This window comes from Palaemon carinicauda, chromosome 33 (genome assembly GCF_036898095.1).
Source record: "Palaemon carinicauda isolate YSFRI2023 chromosome 33, ASM3689809v2, whole genome shotgun sequence".
NCBI classification, from domain to species: Eukaryota; Metazoa; Arthropoda; class Malacostraca; order Decapoda; family Palaemonidae; genus Palaemon; species Palaemon carinicauda.
In genome coordinates, this window is record NC_090757.1 from 58,993,187 (window position 1) to 59,005,686 (window position 12,500).

Below are 12,500 nucleotides of genomic sequence, written 5' to 3' on the forward strand. Positions count from 1 at the left end.
TGGAAAATAAATTTGCTATTTCATGCTATTTCCCTCGCTGCCATCTTTTGGCACAATGAAGCTGAGACAATATTCAAGTTCGAATAAGATAAAATTTCATAACATTACCACAACAATAGACTCCCCTAGCTTTTAAGGAACAATATGCAGTGAAAAATGAGCCACGCAATTTACCAGGGGTTTTTGAGATAGATAATTCATGATTTAAATTGGTGAAATATTCTCTTATTTTCCAAGGGATATTGTAATATTTAATAATAAATTTCAAGTTAAACAATGGAAAGACTAAATTAAGTGTTCACGGCAAGAGTAAAATGTAATCGAAATAATGTAATAACTAGTGACTGCTAAATATTTACATGGATATGCAAACATACAGATTCAACCCTTCCCACCCCCTCCCTTTCCTATCTACAACACGCCACTTTGAGCAATTTGTACGCGATTGTGGTTTTCGAGTGTACCTTCCGGGATACGCAATCTCACCACGGTATGGCTACACCCTCCATCCCCGAGAGACGGGGCGAAACTGAATAGTTATGCGTTTGGCAATGCCGCTAAGAGTGACAGGATATATATATATATATATATATATATATATATATATATATATATATATATATATATATATACAGTATGTATATATATATATATATATATATATATATATATATATATATATATATCCAGCCATTACTAATCAACTGTAGAACAAGGCCTCAGACATATCCTTCCACTTGCGTTTGTTTATGGCCTTTCTGTGCCATTCCACTCAAAAACTTTCTTAGTTCGTCAGTCAATCGTCTTCTCTTCTTTCATCTGCCTCTTTTACAATCTCTAGGGACTCATTCTGTTATTATTAATGTCTATCTATTGTTTGTCATTCTCATTATGTGTCCTGTCCATGTCCATTTCTTTTTCTTACATGTTAGAATAATCTCTACTTGTTTGCTCTCGTATTCATTTTGCTCTTTTTCTGTCTCTTAGTGTTATTCTCATCATTATTCTTTCCACAGATCTTTGAGTTGTAAAAAGCTTATGTTCAATGGCTTTGATAAGGCTCCAAGTTTCTGATGCATAAGTTAATACTGGTAGGATCATCAAGTTAATACTGGTAGGATCATCTCATTAAATAATTTTCTTTTTAGAGAAAATGGCATTTTACTTTCCATAATCTCATTTTGTTTACCAAATGCTCTCCATCCCATGCTTCATCTTTCTTTCAATTTCTGCCTCGTATCCTGGGGAAACACTTACTGCCAGTCCTGAGTACGAAATGTGCATTAACCATCTCTAGAGATTCATCCATAAATCTTATTTGTTGTCTCTGACAGGTCCGCACGAAACTGGAAATGTCCTTTCGCATCCCCGGCCAGTAAAAATGTTCCAATACTTTGAGATAAGTCTTCCTGATACCTAGATGTCCTGCAAAACCATTATGAGCTAATTTGATGACACTATTCCGAACCGATGTAGGAAGGACTATTTGATGGGTTTCTGACCAGGGCTGCAACTTATTGTGGGTAGGTGGTCTGTATGCTCTCATTAAAACTCCATCTTCAAAATAAAAGCATGGAGTGGTGTCTATATCTGTTTTGTCGGTAGCTGTGTGAAGTACATGAGAAAGAGTGTGATCCTGCTGTTGTGCCTGAATGAGTTCTGCTTTGTTCATGGCCCTGTTTATCAGATCATCCTTCCCAAAGGATGGAGGAGTAGTAGGTAAAGATAGAGTTAAGGATGAAGAATTAGCGGAGGGAGCAGTTAAGACCTTACTTTGAGACCGGGTGACAGCACAGGCAGGGAAAAGGTGGGGAAGTCTTTCATCCAGATCATGTGTAGGACTAACAGGTAAAGGTTGGTCTACTGTCTTCACTGGAGGAACTGTTAGGATACCTGCGAGATCAATACCTAGTAGAAACTGAATTCCGAGTACTGGCAAGGAGTCTTGACGTATGGCTACTTTAACAGGGGAGGATAGAAGGTCACATTCAAGATAAATTTCTGCTAGGGGATAAGACGTTTGACAAGTTAGATCAGACAGTAAAACTTTTTCACCGGTGTAAGAATCAGAAATGTTCGGAATGACATTGGATAATAGAATGGACTGGGCTGCACCCGTGTCTCTAAGTATAGTAATAGGGTACTTATGAGCACCCGTGTCTCTAAGTATAGTAATAGGGTACTTATGATCACCCTTACATATCGACACAAATCCTTGAGAGATAAAAGGGTCAAAGAGAGAGAGATTAGGACCATGCACATTTGAGGCTGCTATTGGCTTAGAAGAAGTGACTGTGTGTTTGGTGTTAGAACTTTTGGACACTTTACACCCAGGATGACGACACTCTTGGATCATATGCCCGGGTTTCTTACAATAATTACAGGTTACTGGCTGGGGAGCAGGACGTGAACTGTTGCCTCCTAAACCTCGCCCCACTCCTGCAAGGTGTTCACCAGAGGGGGGTCTCACACTGGGGCTCTGCCTACGAGCTCCACTCCCCCACGTGCCTATCATCAACGCCTGAGCATCCACTAACTCTGCTGCTCGGATCAGCTCCTTCTCACCCCTTTCCTCCACATATCTCACCAAGTGAAAGGGAAGCTTATTCTTCCACTCCTCCAAGACAACAGCATTAACCAGTTCTGAAAATGTTGTTACATTAATAGCCTCAAGCCACTTTTTACACTGTCTTAATTTATCAGTGGCAAATTCAACATAAGTTTGGGTATGGGACTTGGTTAAGGATCTGAATTTCAGTCGGTAGCCGTCAGGAGTAAGAGCATAGGCATACAAGACCTGTTTCTTAACAAAATCATAATCCTCAGGCCTATCTAAACTGTTATATACCCGAAGAGCCTTTCCTGTTAATTTTGGAGTTAGGATGGTAAGCCATTCATCCTTTGGCCATTCTTGTTTGTTAGCAATAATCTCGAAAGTTTTAAAGTACCCATCAACATCATCTTCAGAAAAACCAGGAAGGAGGGAGGACATGTTACCTACATTTAATTTTAACTGTTTTTCCTGTATTTCTAGTACCTTTTCTTTGCTTTTTTCTGTTATGTCCACCTCTTTAGATTTTAACTCTAACTCCCTTTCTACCTTCTCCCTTTCTAATGCAAGCCTTTCTCTTTCTAGTTTGATTCGTTCTCTTTGAATTTCGATTTCTCTTTCGTTTTCTACTTCTAATCTGAGTTTTTCTCTTTCTTTTTCGCTTTCTAACAGTTCTCTTTGCATTTGTAATTGATAGTCTAATTTTAATTTCTCCAGTTCTAAGGGATTGACTTCAGTAAATCGCTGATAAGGCCTAACAGGTGACAGAACGGGAGGCGAGCGGTAACCCGCTGGTTCAGCCTGAGCGTCAGGTAACACCGAACTCGCCGGGGTTAAAGTATCTATGGCAACTGCCGCAAGTACCCCTTGGCTGACTAACTCTTCAACCACCACATTCTTAATCATAGTCTTATTTAGCTTATAGTGAATTTCAATGCCATATTGATGGGCAATTTGCTTCCAATCATCTTTTCTGAGAGGTCCTGCTAACTTATCCGAAGATGGATTAGCAACAAAGTCATCTAGGTTGAACGACATGGTTAATTATTAATAGTAAACAATAAAAAGAATACAGGGAAAGAATCAAATGAAATTATTGAACTAGCTGTAACTAGCACTCGATAGACAAGGACGGCCGGGTCGTAAAACAGAAACAGCCCTTCGATAACTAGACAGACCCTCATTAATGTCTCGTTATACCCTTAGTCCTATGCCCAAGATTATTGTTCGTGTGAGACTGAGACAAACACAAGTTTGTATAAACGATACTTGAAAAAGATACTTGATAAGGATTCATAGATGGAGTGTTCGCGTCCGAGTCACCGACAATCACACACCGCGTAAAGATACTTGAATAAGATTTTTAATGATACTGGAAAAACATGAGAGGCTTGGGGAAAAAATGGACACTCCGATACTTGGAACGATAAATGATAATTGGTATAAAGATACACAAACAATAATGATCCGTACACACGGAATGGAGGAGCGAAAGTAAGCACTTATTAGCTAACCCTAACGCTGATAAAGTTTACTAGCGAGGGCTGTGAACACTTTAAACTGAGTAAACTCTATGACTGCTACTTACTGCACTTGATCTAACATGTGTGGTGTGGCGGTACAAAGTGCAATACCAAACGAGTTTTACCGTAAGAATTTAAACTACACATACCAACACTCGTCTTGGTTTACAATAAAAAAAACACTTCACTTATCAGATACAAGAAACACATTAAAGCACTGAACAAAATCAAAGCACTGTCACTGTAAAAGAAAGTGATTAATTAACAGGACACAAGGGAGTAACAAATAAAGGACAACGATCACCAACTTAGCAATTACATCCTGGCAAGGTCGCCACTTGTCACAACTTGGGTGTTAGAATGTGAAATAAAAAAAAATTAAATATAATTGCATACCGAATACCCAAGGTATAACAAAATTAAAAGTGAAGATAAGCAAGGGAAACGCATGTAACTGTGGTATGCTGGGAATGGGAAGTTGAAATAATATTTCAGTAACATAACATTAATTTAATTCAGTGCACAGTAAACATATACATATAAAGTAAACATAATACACACAAAATAATACACACAAATATAAAGATAATATAACTGCCCTAACACTGGACAACACACTGGTGAGATAAGGGGATTACGAGGTACAGGTTACAAAATACTTAGCCGAAAAAGCCGGACAGCAGAGAAGTTCACAAAAATGATACAAAGACGAGACACAATACAGGTGAGGGAGGCAGACTTGTAGCAGTGGGTAGCAGTAATGAGCTGCCAGTGACTACCGACCCAGCTCAGACCCTGTATATATACAGGCCAGAAGCAGTCACGGCGTATCCTGATTGGCTTACGTTGAGGTGGGAGCAAGCAATCCCACTTGCGACTGCTAATTAGAAGACGTGACAAGTGCTCAAGCAATTAACAAACAACCTGCTTGTTGTACAGGGAAGGCAGGCGGGGGGAAGGAGAATGGTGGCCGTGACACATTGAACAATATCTTAGTTTTACTCCAATTCCTTTTTCAGTCCTACATTTCTGTTTTCTCTATTCAAATCTTCTATCTTTTGTAATTCCTCCCATATGATTTACTAAACACAACTATGTCATCTGCAAATCTCAAGTTGTTAAGGTATTCCCCACTAATATTGATTCCTACATTTTCTAAATCTAAATTTTTTAAAACTTCTAGGCATGCTGTGAATCTAACATAATATAACATATTATAACATAATATTCTTCTATTCTTTGTTGCTTAGGTTTTCACAGAATCAAGAGATTTCTCATAGTCTATAAATGCCATACACAGTGGTTTGTCATACTCTGTTGATTTTTCCATCAGCTGGTTAATTCTAAACCCTGCCTGCTTTCTTGGTTGATTGAAGTCTAGCTGTCTTTCTATTTGTCCTTATATGATCTTTGTGAATATTTTATATATTACAGACAGTAAAGGTATTGGGCGGTAATCTTTCAGGTCTTTAGTGTTTCCCTTTATGTGAATTGTTTTTTCCAAGTTGTCGGTATAGAGCGTTCTTGCAAACATTTGGTGTAGAGTTCAGCGAGTTTGACTACTATAAACTCTTCCATGTATCATTAATTCAATTGTTAGGCCATTTTCTCCTGCTGCTTTGCCTCTTTTCATGCCTTCTTCCCTTCTTCTACTGTTACGTTTGGTACCGGTTCAGGCGTTTCATTACTTCTATTGGTCAAGTTATTTCTTATAATACTAGTATATAGAATTATATAGAAATCATCTGCAATTTTCATTACCCCATCTCTATCGTGGATAATATTTCCATTTTCATCCTTTAAAGCAAATTTATGTTGGCACTTATTCCAAGACTTTTTTCAACGATTTGGTGCTTTTTCCTTTCTTTAGTGTTTCCTCAATTTATGCTTACGAATAGCTTGGGTTTTTAGTTTGTTTATTGTTTTGGATAGTTCTGCTAATTCTATTCTACCTGGGATTTCACCCTCATTTCCAGTCTTTTCTTTATTAGATTTTTGGTCTTTTCCGATAGTTTTCCTTCATTTTGGTATTGTTAATTTACTGTTCATTTCTTATTTACTTGCTTCCACCAATTCACCATATAGCTGGGAGTAACTATTTTGTATTGCTAAACAAAAATCATCAACTCTTTCTCTTATTACAGGAATATTTATCTTATTCATTAATATTATTTTTTTTTCTCTCTCTCTCCTTAGATCTAAACAAATTATTCTTCTCACCATTCTAAGGTTACTTGACTGTATAGTAACTTGTTTATGTGAATAAAATCCATTTCATTTTTCGTTTCTCCGTTTGGGATTTTCCATGTCAATTTTCTATGTTCCTTTTTATAAAAGAAGGTGTTCATGATTTTATCATAGTTTCATTAAAATTCTACAAGCTTATCTTCTCTGTCATTCCTTGCGCCTACTCCAAATTTACCTACTGTTGATTCCCCTCTCTTCTTTTGACATACTTTGGCATTGAAATCACCCAAAGCAAATGTAAATAAAGTCTTATGTTTTTTTTTATAAATATCGCCGGATCCTCATAAAAATTTTTTACCTCCTCAGTATGAGATGTTGGTGCATACGGTTGAATTATCTTCAGTTTATACTTCTTCCTTGTTAGATAGTTAATCCTGCAATTCTATCAAGAGTACTATAAAATTCTTCCATGTTACCTGCAAGATTTTTATTAATAAGAAAACCCACTCCATTTTCTTTGTTCCTATCATGCCCCCAGTTATTCTAATTTCACTCAATCCTTTCACACCCCAATTTACTTTTTTCAGCTTTTCTAATAATACAGCAAGATCTCCTTCCCTTGACAGGGTCCTGACGTTGTAGGTTGCAAGGTCCAGTTTTCAAAGGTGGCCTGTTCTAGTCCACACTTGTTCTTTATTATATAGGGGAGATTCCTTCATGTTTCCAATAAAAAAAAAAATTATTTCCCAATAATAAATCTAATCCTTCCTTAAACTTGGAAAATTATTCCTTAAGTACCCCACGAAATAATCATAGTAGTTCTTCAAATTCAATAGGGATGATGTAAATTCAATATTAGAATAGTCAAATGAATATTTTACTTTTAAGGGGGACAGTAAATAAATGAATATACAAATTATCAGTTGATGTTTCCAAACACATAAACACAGTATATACATATAAATATGTATATATACGTATATATATATATATATATATATATATATATATATATATATATATATATATATATATATATATATATATATACATACACACATGTACATATACACACACACACACACACACACACATATATATATATATATATATATATATATATATATATATATATATATATACACACATATATCACAATCCATTTGTCTGGTATAAACCACATCCTCCCTTATACCCTATAGAAAACAAGCATCTACAGCCCACTTCAATGAATATCAATAACATTCCCCGTGCGTTTCGAGAAAAGCCAATCGCTCTATATATCTCTTGATGGCTATAATATCGTCCCCCAGCAAACCAGAGCAGTGGAACATAACTATTTTGATATCAATATTATTCTGATAACGCAATCCTCGATCAAGCCAACTTCACTTTGGCTATATCAATTCAGGGTTTCAATTCAAGTTATTCCTCTTCGAGAAAAAAATCGAAAATTTCAGTATCCATCCTCGATGAGGTTATAGAGGCCGAGGGGCGTCTATAAAGGAGTGGGTCCTATAAATTTAAATACAAGAAAAGGAGAAATTCTTCCGTAAGCAATACCCCTAAGAAAGGGAGGGTCCTCGAAGAGGGGGGATACTATTAGAAATGAGAAGGGCCCTCAAAGAGGAAATTCCCAATGGAGGTTAATTCCTCGAAAAAGGGAGGGCCCTCAAAGATGTAAATACTTATGAAATAGAGGATCCTCACAGAGGTATATCCCTAGGAAAGGGGAAGGTCATCAGAGAGGTAATTCATTAAGATAGGGAGGGTCGTCAAAGATGTAAATCCTTAAAAAATGGGAGGGACCTCAAGGAAATAAATCCCTAACAGGGGAAAATCCTCAGATACATAAATCCATATGAAGGGTAGGGTCTTCACAGAGGTAAATCCCTAGGAAATGAAAAGATTCTCAAAGAGGTAAATCCGTAAGAAAGGGAGGGTCCTCTAAGAGTTGAATCCCTAGAAAATGGGAGAGGATCCTCAAAGAAGTAAAACCAAAATATAGTGGGGAGTCCTCAGCGAAGCAAAACTTTATTAAAGGGGAGGGTCCTAGAAGAGATCAAATCTTATTAAAGGGGAGGCTCCTTCAAAAGGCCAGACTTTGTTAAAGGGGAGGATCCTTGAGGGTAAAGCCCAATTAAAGGGGAAGATTCTCGAAGCGGTTAAACCCTAATAAAGTGGAGAATTCTCGAAGAAATTAAACCCTATTAATGGGGGAAGGATCCTCGAAGAAGTTACATCCTATTAAAGGAGGAGGATACTGGAAGAAGTCAAAGCCTATTAAAGGGGAGGATCTTCGAAGAGGATACACCTCATCAAGGGGGAGGATCTTTGAAGAGGTTAAACCCCATTAAAGGGAGGATCCACGAAAAAGTTGAACCCTATTAAAGGGAAAGATCCCCGAAGAAGTTAAATCCTATCAAAAGGAGAATCCTCGAAGAAGTAAGGCCCTAGTAATGGGGAGGATACTCGAACAATAAGTTGAACCCTATTAAAAAAGAGAATCTTCGAAGAAGTTATACCCTATTAAAGGGGAGAATCCTCAAAGAAGTTGAACTCTATTAAAGGTCAGGATCCTCGAAGAAGTTGAACCCTATTAAAGGGGAAGATCTTAAAAGAGGTTAAACCCTAATAAAGCGGGAGGATCTTCGAAGAAGTTGACCCCTATTAAAGGGAGGGTACATGAAGAAATTAAAGCCCATTAAAGGGAAGGATATTAGAAGTTAAACCCTATTAAAGTGTAGGATCCTTGAATAAGTTAAAGCCTATTGAAGAGAAGGATCTTGGAATAATTTAAACCTTATCAAAGTGCGGGATCATTGAAACAGTTAAACTCTATTAAAGGGGAGGATCCTCAAAGAAGTTGGACCTTATCAAAAGGAGGATCTTCGAAGAAGATGAACCCTAATAAAGGGGGAACCTCAAAGAAATAAGACACTATTAAAAGGGATGGATCTTTGAAGAAGTTAAATCCTATTAAAGGGGAGGATTATCGAAAAAGTTAAACTCTATTAAAGGGAAGGATCTACGAAGAAGTTTAACTTTATCAAAATGATGATCTTCGAAGAAGTTAATCCCTATTAAAAGGGGGATACTCGAAGAAGTAACACACTATTAAAAGGGGAGGATCAATGAAGAAGTTAAATCATATTAGAGGGGAGGATCATTGAAGAATTTAAACTATATTAAAAGGAAGGATCTTCGAAGAAGTTAAACCCTATTATAGGGGATGATCCTCGAAGAAGTAAAACCCTATTAATGGGGAGGGATTTCGAAGAGGGAAACCCTATTAAAGGGGAGCATTATCAAAGAAGTTAAACCCTATTATAAGGGGATGATCCTCTAAGAAGTTAAGCTATATTAAATTGGAGGATCTTCGAAGAAATTGAATCCTATAAAATGGGAGGATCCTTGAAAAAGTTAAAACCTATAGAAGGGAGGATTCTCGAAGAATTTCAACTCTATTAAAGGGAAGATCCTCGAAGTTAAACACTATGAAAGGGTGGGATCTTCGAAAAATTTAAACCCTAATGAAGTGGGGATACTCGAAAAAGTTAAAACCTATTAAAAGGAAGGATCCTCGAAAAAGATAAACCATATTATAGGGAGAAAATCTTCGAAGAAATTAATCCCTATTAAAGGTCAGGATCCTCGAAGAAGTTAAACCGTATTAAATGGGAGGATCCTTGAATAGTTAAACCCTATTAAAGGGGAAGATCTTAGAAGAGGTTAAACCCTATTAAAGGGGGAGGATCTTCGAAGAAGTTAACCCCTAATAAGGGGAGGGTGCATGAAGAAGTTAAAGACTAATAAAGGGAAGGATTTTAGAAGAAGTTAAACCCTATCAAAGTGGAGGAGCCTTGAAGACGTTAAAGTCTATTGATGAGAAGGATCTTGGAAGAATTCAAACCCTATTAAAGTGGGGGATCCTCGAAACAGTTAAACACTATTAAAGGGGGGGGGGTGTTCTTCGAAGAAGTTAAACCTTAATAAAGGGGGAGGATCTTCGAATAATTTGAACCTTATCAAAAGGAGGATCTTCGAAGAAGTTAAATCCTATTAAAGGGGGGATTCTCGAAGAAGTAAGACACTATTAAAAGTGGAGGATCCTTGAAAAAGTTGAATCCTATTTAAGGGGAGGATCATCGAATAAGTTAAATTCCATTAAAGGGGATGATCTTCGAAGAAGTTATGCCCTATTAATGGGAGGATCCTCGAAGTAAAACCCTATTAGAGGTCAGGATCCTAGGAGAAGTTAAACCGTATCATAGGAGAGGATCCTCGAAGAAGTAAAACCCTATTAAAGGGGAGGGATTTCGAAGAGGCAAACCCTATTAATGGGGATGATCCATCAAGAAGCTAAACCCTATTAAAGGGGAGCATTATCGAAGAAGTTAAACCCTGTTAAAGGGGAGAATCGTCGAAAAATTTATGCCATATTACATTGGAGGATCTTCGAAGAAGTTGAATCCTATTAAATGGGAGGATCCTTGAAGAAGTTAAATACTAATATACGGGAGGTACCTAGAAGAAAGTTAAAACCCATTAAAGGGAGGATTCTAAACTATTAAAGGGAGGATCCTCGAAGTTAAACACTATGAAAGGGAGGGATCTTCGAAGAATTTAAACCCTAATAAAGTGGAGATACTCGAAGAAGATAAAATCTATTAGAGGGAATGATCCTCGAAAAAGATAAACCGTATTAAAATGAGAGAAACTTCGAAGAAATTAAACCCTAGTAAAGGGAGGATCCACGAAAAGGTCAAACCCTATTAAAGGGAAAGATCCTCGAAGAAGTTAAATCCTATTAAAGGGGGATCATCTAAGAATTGAGACCCTATAAATGGGGTGGATCTTCGAATAACAAGTTAAACCCTATTTAAGAGGAGGATCTTCGAAGAAGTTAGGCCTTATTAAAGGGGAGAATCCTCAAAGAAGTTAAATCATATTAAATGGGAGGATAGTCAAAGTTAAACCCTATTAAAGGGGAAGATCTAAGAAGAGGTTAAACCCTAATAAAGCTGGATGATCTTCGAAGAAGTTAACCCCTATTAAGGGGAAGGTACATGAAGAAGTTAAAGACTATTAAAGGGAAGGATTTTAGGAGTTAAACCCTATCAAAGTGGAGGATCCTTGAAGAAGTTAAAGCCTATTGAAGAGAAGATCTTGGAAGAAGTTAAAACTATTAAAGTGAGGGATCCTCGAAAAAGTTAAACTCTATTAAAGGGGAAGATATTAGAAGAGGTTAAACCCCAATTAAGCGGTAGGATCTTCGAAGATGTTAACCCCTATTAAGGGGAGGGTACATAAAAAAGTTAAAGTCTATTAAAGGGAAGGAATTTAGAAGAAGTTAAACCCTATTAAAGGGGAAGATCTTAGAAGAGGTTAAACCCTAATAAAGCGGGAGGATCTTGGAAGATGCTAACCCCTATTAAGGGGAGGGTACATGAAAAAGTTAAAGACTATTAAAGGGAAGAAATTTAGAAGTTAGACCCTATTAAAGGGGAAGATCTTAGAAGAGGTTAAACCTTAATAAAGCGGGAGGATCTTCGAAGATGTTAACCCCTATTAAGGGGAGAATACATGAAAAAGTTAAAGACTATTAAAGGGAAGGAATTTAGAAGAAGTTAAACCCTATTAAAGTGGAGGATCCATGAAGAAGTTAAAGCCTATTGAAGAGAGGGATCTTGAAAGAAGTTAAACCCTATTAAAGTGAGGGATCCTCGAAACAGGTAAACTCTATTAAAGGGAAGGATCCTCGAAGAAGTTGAAACCTACTAAAGGGGGAGGATCTTCGAAAAAGTTGAACCCTATCAAAGGGGGAGGGGGATCCTTGAAGAAGTAAGACACTATTAAAAGGGGAGGATCCTTGAAGAAATTAAATTCTATTAATGGGGAGGATCATTGAAGAGGTTAAACTCTATCAAAGGGGAGAATCTTCCAAGAAGTTGAACCCAATTAAATGGGAGGATCCTCGAAGAAGTAAAACCCTATTAAAAGTCAGGGTCCTAGGAGAAGTTAAATCGTATGTTAAAGGGGAAAATGTAAAATCCTATCAAATGAAAGGATCTTCAGGGAATTAAATCTCTATCAATGGGAAGCGTCGTCTACGGGTCAAAATCACACCTAAGGGTAGAATCCTCAAAAAAGTAAAACCCTATAGAAGGGCATGGTTTTCAAAGAGGCAAATCCCAATTAAAGGTTAAAAACCCTTCCTGAAGTTCGCCGCCCTAGGT